Genomic DNA, 10665 nt, shown 5'->3' on the forward strand with positions numbered 1-10665 from the left:
GTTGAATCAGGTGTGCAGAGCTGAAGGCTTGTGAGAGGTGTACCTAATCTTGTGGCCAGAAACTACCCGAATGGGCTTCCAATGAGAGCAGCAGGATTATTGTTGTGGGGGGGGTTCTTCTTCTTGCTTTTACTTTGCAAAACACTAATCAACATTTTTGCCTATTTTCTGACGTGTTACAAACCAAACCAGTCCCTGAAATTTAACGCACGTATCTTTGTGCATCGTAAATTTAAAATCGTTTTGGAATAAACGGATGGGAATGAAAACATTTTTATCCAATTCATCGATTGACAAAATAATTGACAGATTAACCAATTATTAAAATCATCGTTAGTCGCTGCATTGTGATTGCGTTGTATCTTTATGAACTCAATTCAACTCAACTCTATTTTGTCTTGTTGTGCAACTTTTAATTTCCGGCATTTTTCCATCGAGGCTCAACCTTTCAGTCATGACACACTCTTGCGAGCAAAGCAACTCGGATGCAAAACAAGATCATACACGTTCAAGTTACGTTTTGGAGGTTATCACCCCAAGGAGGCTCGGCTCCCTCAAAAGTCACCTGTGTCGGCTCCCAGGAGCGACACGGCTGTGCGCCCGTCCCCCCCCCCCTCATCAAGTTCACAAAGTTTTATTGGGGTCGTGTCACTTTGCGTTTTCGAACAGCAGAACAATGGCAAGGTTGTGCTAAGCGCCTATAATGCCAAGAAACAGCTGACATATCGCGGCTTAGCCAATCGGCTGCTCTTTCCTTTTCATGTTTTCTTAATGCATAAAACATATGTTGAATCAAAAAGAAGTCATCGGACAAGAATGCCATGATGTTACATGGTTCGTCGTGAGCATGCTTCAAAGTTGGGGCTGCAACTAAGCTAAAACTTTCCTATGTGACTCACTTCCATTTTTAGAGGACTCTGACAATCCAGTGCTGGCACTGAAACGAGTTCTGAGTACTATGAAAGAGCACACACACATACATACAACCACATCCGCAAACACACTATGATGGCACAATTCGTCATCCGCTGCAGCATCTTCTCAGTATCATATCACGTGTTCCAGTAAAAGTGTGAGGTCGGCATGTTACTAAGAGCCCTTTTCCCATCATCATCATTTATTAGAAACTCCATCGAGGCCAAAACAATCCCGAAACTGCCACAAACCTTTTGTTCTTTGCAACTCAAGTAGATAGCAAAAACTAAGTTTCATCTTGACATGGCTTCCTTTTTTTTACTAACTCGCCAATTAACTAACTAACTAACGAATTAACTAACTAACTAACTCAAGATGGACAAAAACTAAATGTCAGTGCCGATCTGACATTTTAAAAATGAGCATCCTGAGCTAATGAACTCATGTGCAAGTTAGCTAACTAGCTAGCTAACTAACTAACAGTAAACATTCCCGTTTACTTTTAAACTACAGTACTTGAGGAATTTTCATAGTCAGCACAATTTTTATTTCTTTTTTTATATTTGTACTTCTGCTTACGTTCAGAGTTTGAGGACTTTTGCCACCTCTGGTAAACATCTGTCCCATCCCTTGCCAAGATGAGGTCCACCTCACATGTGCACGCTGCTGCTCGGAGAAGACAAATGGAAAACACGAGCTGATGAACTCCAGAACGTGGGACTCGAGCAGCCAAGGGGCCACATGGCGCAGGCGGCGCCACAAATTAATTTAGCATTTTTCGTCTCGGTGGGGTTTGTTTGTGCTTAATGAGAGATTACACTGATACGCCTGTTTGTAATGAGCACAGGACACGACAAATCTTTATTAAAATTGCAAAGACGATGGATGATGTTTTTGTTTTCCGTGTGTCTTTCCTTGATAACTTATCATTTCATTTGGATTTACATTTGAGGTGGAAGTCATCAGCGTCGCCTCCAGACGTGACGATGGATGGCCAAATATCCTGCAGACGGCAATCATTCCTGATGTTTTCTGCTCCCTCTGTAATCGTTTTATAAAGCCATTAAAAGCAAAACAAACAAACAAAAAGAACACGACGCCTAGAAGCTTAACGGCGACGCCACGCTGACAAGTCGTAAATTAGAATTAGTAGAGTAGAAAAAAGGTCGCTCCAAAGTGATACTTTGAACTTTATGCCTTATGGACTGAACCCACAATGAGGCAATTACAATAACTATATGCTGACTGGTGTATTCCGTTTCATTGTCATTTGAATCCATAATGATTGAATTGGCGCATGAGCTAATGACATACTAGGAAGTGCAACGTGATGTAATAAGTATGAGAAAATAGCATCACACCAAGGACCCGTGCACAAAATCAAGATAGAAATGGGACGTGTTAATTTGAAGAAGCTACGTCGGGACATGTTCCTACTGGGCATTTCTCCCAACACTCGTTTGATTGAAGTTGGCTGGACAAATGCATCGGAGCAGGACACATGAAAAGCTTTCATTGTCCCATGACAACAGCGAAAAAGATTTTCCTCGGCTTTCTACTCTGACCAAGCCCTAGTAACAGATTTGCTGCTTGAATCAAAAGCAGGCATCCAAGACGGGTGACGGGAGATAAATTGCCCAGCTTCTTCGCATGTGCCATCCAATCTGGGCGGAGCATTTCGTCGAATGAGCAATGCGAGGAGCATGTGCGACTGTTTGCATCTTAAATGTTGAGCATTTCTGTGCAATTAAAAGACCGCAGCCAGGATTTATTTTTTTTCCTGTTTTATTTTTACCCAACGAACCAATAAAACTTAATGTCCCATGCAACGTCTTTCCTATGATTCGCAATGTTTTCTCCACAGCGTGCTGCACCGCTTGAGCTCGGATCAAAACCGACTCAAATGTTATAATTTTACGCCCCTCGTTAGCTCGGTTTTCCAGGTGGATGGGCATAAAACCGGCAGTTGGGTTTTAGGGCCGGGGGCTCGTGCTAGTTCTCTCTTTCAGCGGGGGTCTAATGTGGACTCCAACTGGGGCCAAACATTAACCAGAGGCGCCCGTGCTCCGTTTCCTGAGGAAATATGAGCCGTCGTGAGACATTGCGAGAATACTGGACGCAGGTACGCACTTCGGTGTGTATCTCCGTTCACCCGCGATGCTTGCGTGCTTTCCTGCGCAGATGGCATCGGATAACACGGGAGGAACAGGTGGTTCTCGTTTGGTGCAAAACTCCGCTTCTTTGTCAGCGGGAGGTTAATCGTGATTTAGAAAAGCTTTTATACATTCCTGTTTAGTGTCACTCCTGCTTTCCGACATCAGAAATTGCCTCAATAAATCTTTCACCCGTGGAAGGAAAACCCCAAGAGTCTTTGGTGTTCCCTTCCACTTGGTACTGAAGCCAAGGTCTACTGACTCTTTTGAAGTGCAAGTCTCTCCACCGGTATGTGGTGGGCGAGCACGGAAGATAGTTGCCATGGTCGAGTTCAGACCAGACAGGGACTCCGAAGCGTAAATTCACGTTGTCGCTTTCAATCTGAGAGCGGGTCATTCATTTCCTATTTTGTCATAACTCAACCCCTGCCGTCACTGTTTGATTAATCTGCTGTTTTTACAGCCTCATCTCATCTCTGTCTCTGATGGATGCTTATTTCCTTGTTTGTTGTTGCGATTACGATATCGCGAAGGGAAAGTGACAGTTACAAATGTTGTAGCGCTTTGGGCATTGCTTGGACAGATCGATGTGTAGGCCACAACTTGGGTAGGCGGGACGGTGGCGTGATTGGATATTTGGTTGGTATTTCGGTGTTGAAGTAGAGGAGTGACACGTGAGTTGGTGAACTGGTTTGTCCGTCTGTCATCGGTGGATAGGTCCAAATATCATGTGGGTTGGTAAATCGGTCTGGTGGTAGGTAGGATAGGCGGGCAAGTTTGGTCTTTCAGATACTTGGTAGCTCAGACTGCAGCCAAGTAATCTGGGGTGCTGCTTGTTCTGTCCATAGTCAGTTCTTAAGTCCCTCGGTTGTTCGGTTGTTTTGTGGTTGTGGTAACAGGTGGTCGCCGATTGAGAATTTGAGAGCGAGGACTTTGACTGATTGACAGACGTGACAGCGCCAGTCCCAGCGCGCGCTTGCATTGCGTTCCCATCCATCTATTTTCTAATCCGCTTCTCCTCGCGAGGTTCGCGGGCGCGCTGGATCCTTTCCCAGCTGTCTTCGGGCAGTAGGCGGGCTACGCCCTGAACTGGTCGCCAGCCAATCGCAGCATTCCGTTCCTAATTGCTCTTATATTTCATCTTGAAATCAGACATAGAAAATAAACAACAATCAAGCCTGTCATCATATCTCAAAAGCCAAGGCTGAACTTCCAAGATTATGTCAAGCCTCGAGTGTTTTTGGTTTCTGGCAAGTCAAGCCATCCAAACAGTGATTCGAGTCCAAGTTGCAATGACTTGCGTCTCCATTTAACTCACACTTACACATCGTGTATTTGAGATACTTCCACCTCTCTTGCCTCGCTGCTTTACACACAGGAGAGGAAGCCAAGAAAAAGCCAGAGACACAACCTCCAAGCATCCGCACGCACTTTAATTGCTGCTGAGTGCCCCTTAAGGAGCCGACCAGGATGTCTTTGTCCGGTGAACAGCAGCTCTCCGTCTCAACAATGACACTTGGCAATCTCCGAGGCTGTCCGCACTGAATGGTCTCTAATTAATACGCCATCAATCACGTCTTCCGGGCACGTTGTTCTCACCGCGGGATGGAATTCCTCACACATTGTCAGGAATGTCTAACTGATTCTGATGGAGATCGCGCCTGCTCTCCAGGAATGCATTGTGCGGCCCCGAAAAAGGAGAAGGAATGCGCCGCATAGAAAGTGACGCTGTGGAATGTCCACTCGCAACAATTAAATTGTTCAAGGCAAATGTTTCCTGTGGGAGAACACACAAAAGACTAAGGGCCTTTAATCCGCACACTTTGCAACAACGGCGGCACTTGACGAAGCCGATGAAGGGTCTGCTCGGACCGTCCCGCCGTATGCGAATTTAAGCACATTATGGCCTCGCACCCATGGACTGGATTTGGACCACAATGGTTTCGTAATAGTTTTTCATTTATGGACTCGATTAGATGAGTAGGCCGCAGCTATGGTTGATAGGATGGTGCAAGCGTCGGTTGATTGGTGAGTTTGTAGTCGAGTAGGCATGTTTTACGGTTATGGAGTGTTTATTTCGGTCGGCAAGCAAGGTTACAGGCTATTTGGTCAGTCTGGGTCGTCAGTTGGTTGGTCAGGAAGTCGTTCGGTGGTGAGTCTATAGGCAGGGCCGGCGGGTAGAGGGGCAGGTTGGTCACTTTTATCGCTTGCTTGCTTGGTTGGTCAGTAGATTTTTACTTGGTACTAGTTAGTTGGTCGAGCAAGGTCCATGGTAGGTAGTTCGGTAGCTTGGTAGGTGGCATGATTGGTACAGTCCAACCTGGTTAGACATAACAAATCCGCACCTTATAACGGCAGTTCGGTGTCATAATTTCCAATAAAATGGCCGCCAACTACGATGTATAATACAGTATGAACAATCAGATCAACATGTATGACAGTATAAGCGTCAATTACAAAAAATGATTTTATAACAGGCGGCCCGGTAGTTCAGTGGTTACCACGTCGGCTTCACAGTGCAGAGGTACCGGGTTCGATTCCAGCTCCGGCCTCCCTGTGTGGAGTTTGCATGTTCTCCCCGGGCCTGCGTGGGTTTTCTCCGGGTACTCCGGTTCCCTCCCACATTCCAAAAACATGCATGGCAGGCTGATTGGACGCTCTAAATTGTCCCTAGGTGAGAGTGTGGGCGTGGATGGTTGTTCGTCTCTGTGTGCCCTGCGATTGGCTGGCAACTGATTCAGGGTGTCCCCCGCGACCCTAGTGAGGATCAAGCGGTTCGGAAGATGGATGGATGGATGGATTTTATAACACATGAAACCGGAGCGCTCCGACATTCAGTCAGCAAATGTTAACCGCCATTGGAAACTGCCAATGCCGCTGACAAAGCCAAAAGTCACCAATTTGGGATGTGCCGCATCCCGAATCCGCTTGAACTCTGCCATGATTTTGTTGCCATGGCGGATGAAGTTGGTCAGAAGTTCGTTATGCAAATGGGTACATCGGTTGGTTCCTCTGTTGGTGAGTAGATTGAAGAAGGCAGCTAGATGGAATGGTAAGTTGGTTGTAGTGTAGGCATTTGCACATCAGCTCGTCATGAACGAGGCCATCATGCAGATGGAGTGGCAGGATGAACTGAAATAATATATGAGCTGTGAAACCCATTTAATGGTCCATAATGAACGAGTTGCTGTGAGATTTTCTTTGGCAAGCGCAATGCTTTCCCAGCCCCCCCCCCTCCCCCCCGACCGGAAACATACACGACCCACACCCTTCCATCAACATGTGAAATATATTGCTATATTTATGGCAGAAGGGACCTAAAAGGATCGGCGTCAGTCAATCATAACCGGCATGCGGACAAAAGAAAATCTAAGTAAACATTTCTTCCGTCTTCCAAACGAGACCCAGATGGGGAAGCAGGACTACATCCAATAAAAAGTGTCAAGAAGGCTGCTAAATTCTCAATAAGTTATTGTGCAAAACTGCATTTTCAAAACTTACTAAATATTCAGCTCTATGATTTTGGAAGGATTTTTTTGAGATTTTTTTTTTTCGCCTGTTAATTCACACTTGAATGTCACGGAGGGGAGGAACATGGAAGAAGTGGGGCCCAATTTTGGTGTAAATCCAGCAAAAGGTGGAGATTGAAGCATCTGTTTCCACTTTTGCTAACATTGTGAGATGTTTCTGCGGCTTTAAAGTCGAATGAGTGAGGATGTCACATGCTATACATGGACGCCTCAAATGATGTGAAAGTGGAAAGCGAAAAACAACACCAAAAACTTAATAAAAGCTGAAAACTAATTCACTAAATATTGATTGAAATTGTTAGTAATAGAATTGATCATGATGATGAGATGAGTAAATAAGAGCGCACTATGTTAGCCGTTAGCTATAAGTAAATCAGGTGTCGAATCATTGTGACTGAAAATATCCAGTGACCACAGCGTGCGTGTAAAGAAACAACATAAACATAACATAAGATTATTATAAAACACAATCAAATAGTTGGTTTGGTGAAAAAAGCGGCACGTATTCAAGTGTAACCTACAAACGTGAGTTAGCATGGTTAGCTGAGGCAAATGCTAAAAGACTAACTCTTAAGCTCGTTTTTTAAGCTCAATTATTACTCATCGAAACTAACTTAACACCTGTGCTGGAAAAAAAAACCTTTTGGTTTTGACATGTTAGAGGACAAACCGAAGGTCACATGGCTTTTACATGCAAAACATCGACATAACGAAGAGCAGCAATGGATGCATTGTTAGCGATTCTAAATGCTTCCTTATGGAGATACACATTAAAGTCCTTTGAATCCCGACGCCAACCACACATCAAAACAGCAAAACAGAAGATTTACGAGGCGATTTTTTTTTTTTTACATGTAACTGGTAATTAAAATATTTATACATCTCGTCGAGGATGTGCAAGCTGCTGCGGCTCGTATTATTGACAAGATGCGAGCCAGCCAAACGGAGCAGAGTCTCTTTAAACTTGAGTAGGTCCAAGTTTTTATCATCGCCCTTGAATTATCACCGCCGGGGTGTCTGGACTCCCCTCATTTGTTTTTGTCCAAACGTATACTGTACTGGATGCTCACGAGATGCTCACGAGAACGCACGTGCGGTCCGATTAAGGATGTGCCCAAAATTTAGCTGCCAGAAAGAGCATTGCTTAAAATGATTTAAAATTCACATTTTTTTATATTCATATTTAAAGTACCATAAATATTTTATTTTTAGTATCATTGTGAACTTGGGGAATAATGAAAAAAAAATTGGAACATATGAAATGAAAATAAATAAACCAACAAAATGAAACAATGATTTATTTTTCCCATTAAAGTGAGAGAATGTTTCCTTCATAATGTCATCAAAATCGAAAGGATATATTATTTATTTTGTTTGTGTTATATAAAGAGTGTATGGATGCTATGCATGGCAATAAAATAAGCGAAAATCCCAAAAACGTTGATGTAGATTTTTTTTTATGTGTAGTTTGAATATTAATTGGCAATTTTAGTTTAAAAACACTTATCTTTATGTATATGTATACAGACCCCTCTATTGACATATATAGAGAGTATTTTAAGATTTGGCTTTTTAAATTAGCTGATGTAACTTTTGTTTTTTGTTAAAAATAATATGCTTATGTTGCATACGATTGTGTCACATTGAATATTTTTTTGTTTATTTCCAAATAATATGTACTAAATTCTTTTTGTATAATTCCGCATCTATTACAGCTGTGTCTGTAATTTTGAAAGGTGAAAATATGGGGTCATGTGCTTTTAACTTTTCAGATAAGAAGATCGCCAGTGATTTTTGAAATGTTTTTTTATTTTTTTTTTAAAGGCCTCTACTGTTGATACTTTCGAAACAATTTTGAGTCTGTGGATGGTGAAACATCTGTGACCGTATAATAATCCTTCAGGTCAAGCATCAGTTTCATTTTGTTAGTTTTGTTAAACGGGGTGGGGGGGGGGGGGGGGGGAGCACCACACAGGACCACGGCGTTCCTCAGGGCGAGGATGTAGACTTTTCCGAGGTGATGCGGAATGAGTCTCAGCTAAATGGAGGACCTCACATCAGCATGTCATCGCTCAGCATCGGTCATGTGCACACATGCGCTTTGGTTTGCTCAAACACTATAATCTGCTGCTGTCTCCTTTCATTTAACGGCTACCAAGGCCGCAGCTAAAACTAGCATGAAGGTCTCGCATCGCAACTGACACACGTTTCATTATTTCAATCATACGCGAGCTCCATTAATTCGTAGCCTTGTGAATAACCACATCCCCGCTTCCTCCTCTTTTTTTTTTTTTTTCCAACCTTTGATGGCCGGTTGAGCGTTGGAGGAGTGGTTGTGTGACTCATGCATTCAGATGCCTCGAGCCAGCTCGCGGTAACTAACGGCCCGGCTGACGGCCCGGATAAAGTTGTGCTGTGATCAAAGTGCGGCGGGAGGAGGAAAAGGGAGGATGCGAGACGGCAGAAGAGTGGAGGGCAGGTCGGCCTCTCTGAGAGAGACCAGAACGTGGAAGTGAGACAATGATTGGAAGCGTGATCTAACAGCGGCTTTGTAGCCTCCGAGTCTTAATCTTGGCAAGAGAATTCCGAAAAATAACTTTGACTTTTTCTTCTTTTTCTCCTAATTCCGCATGGGAAAGATAGCGTATTTTCAAAAAGGCTCTCTTACAATTTCCACCCAGAGGAAGCGTTTGTGATCTGTACTTAACGTATGCCACCGTCACTGACGGCTACGCTGGAGAAGAAAACATCATTGACAAAACGGGCTCTATTTTCATCGAAGCCGTATGGATAAATGGGACTGTATTCCGATTTTCATGCAGCATTTCGAACTTGTCTCAACCAGTGCGTGACACAAAACTGTCATGATTTGGTTTGGGACCAACAGGTGGCACCGTAGGGCTCTCCCTGCAGCTGCACACCTGTTGGTCATTACGTAATTATTAGTTGTATAAAAGGACTCCTGCCCGAACACTCGGTGCCAGGTCATTGTTAATGTCATGATTCGGTTTGGGACCAACAGGTGGCACTGTCGGGCTCCCCCTGAAGCTGCACACCTGTTGGTCATTACGTAATTAAGGCTTTAAAAGGACTCCCAGCCCAACCACTCATTGTCGGGTCATTAGGGGTGTTCACACGGCACACATTTGCTCCGGCGCTGCACCGATGTATTTTGTTGCGATATATTTTACAAAGCCGCTGAGCGTGTCTGCACCGGCGCAGCGTCGGTGCAGCCCCACTTGCGTTCACACGACAGTTTCTGCAGCGGAGCAAAACGACAGAAAACAAATGAGCTGTCGTGTTGGTTCTTTTTAAAACGTATACACAACTCAAGCGACTACTGGACAGGCACGTCCTTCTCCTTCTCGGTCTCCGTGCCTTCTGCTCGAGAGTCGACCGCCCCCGAAAACGTAAATCAACGATGACTTCAATGACACTCAGAAAAGCAAACACATCATGCGCCAAACAGAAAATCAAAAGAGGAAATCACTAAATAAATTATATGGGGGGCGGGGGGTTGTGAACACACAACAAAGGAACAAACTACACTAACAACTCCGAGACAGTCCAGTCTCCTACAAAAGGAAAGATGTTACCAGCCAAGTCTTGTGTCATTATTAAACAAACACATGACGGAAGTCCGACAGAGCGCGAAAGCAACGCATTCTCGCCGTACGTACGCTTCACAAGCATTTGCTCTGGAGCAAATTTAACCCAGTTGCGTTCACACGTGCAAATTTACATCGGTGCTGCTTCGCAAACGAGCATTTGCTCCGGAGCAAATTTTTAAACCACCTCCCTGAGGTGGATCAAATTTGGTCCGGTGTAAGCCTTTTTCCGGGGCTACGCCGGAGCTAATTTGCACGTGTGAACGCTCTACTGGGGCAGCCCCGGCGTAGCACCGGACCAAATCTTGCCGTGTGAACACCCCTATTGTTTGCTCTTGCTACTGTCATGTTTGTTTGTTTGCTGTTCCTTTGCTGCTGTCATGTTTGTTCTAGTAGTGTTTTGGTTATTGATAGTTTTTGTTTAAGTCATGGTTTTTGTTTGTTACTTTGGACTTTGTT

Source organism: Hippocampus guttulatus, chromosome 12 (assembly GCF_054856545.1).
Source record: "Hippocampus guttulatus isolate MCC_2025c chromosome 12, RoL_Hgut_1.0, whole genome shotgun sequence".
Taxonomy (NCBI): Eukaryota; Metazoa; Chordata; class Actinopteri; order Syngnathiformes; family Syngnathidae; genus Hippocampus; species Hippocampus guttulatus.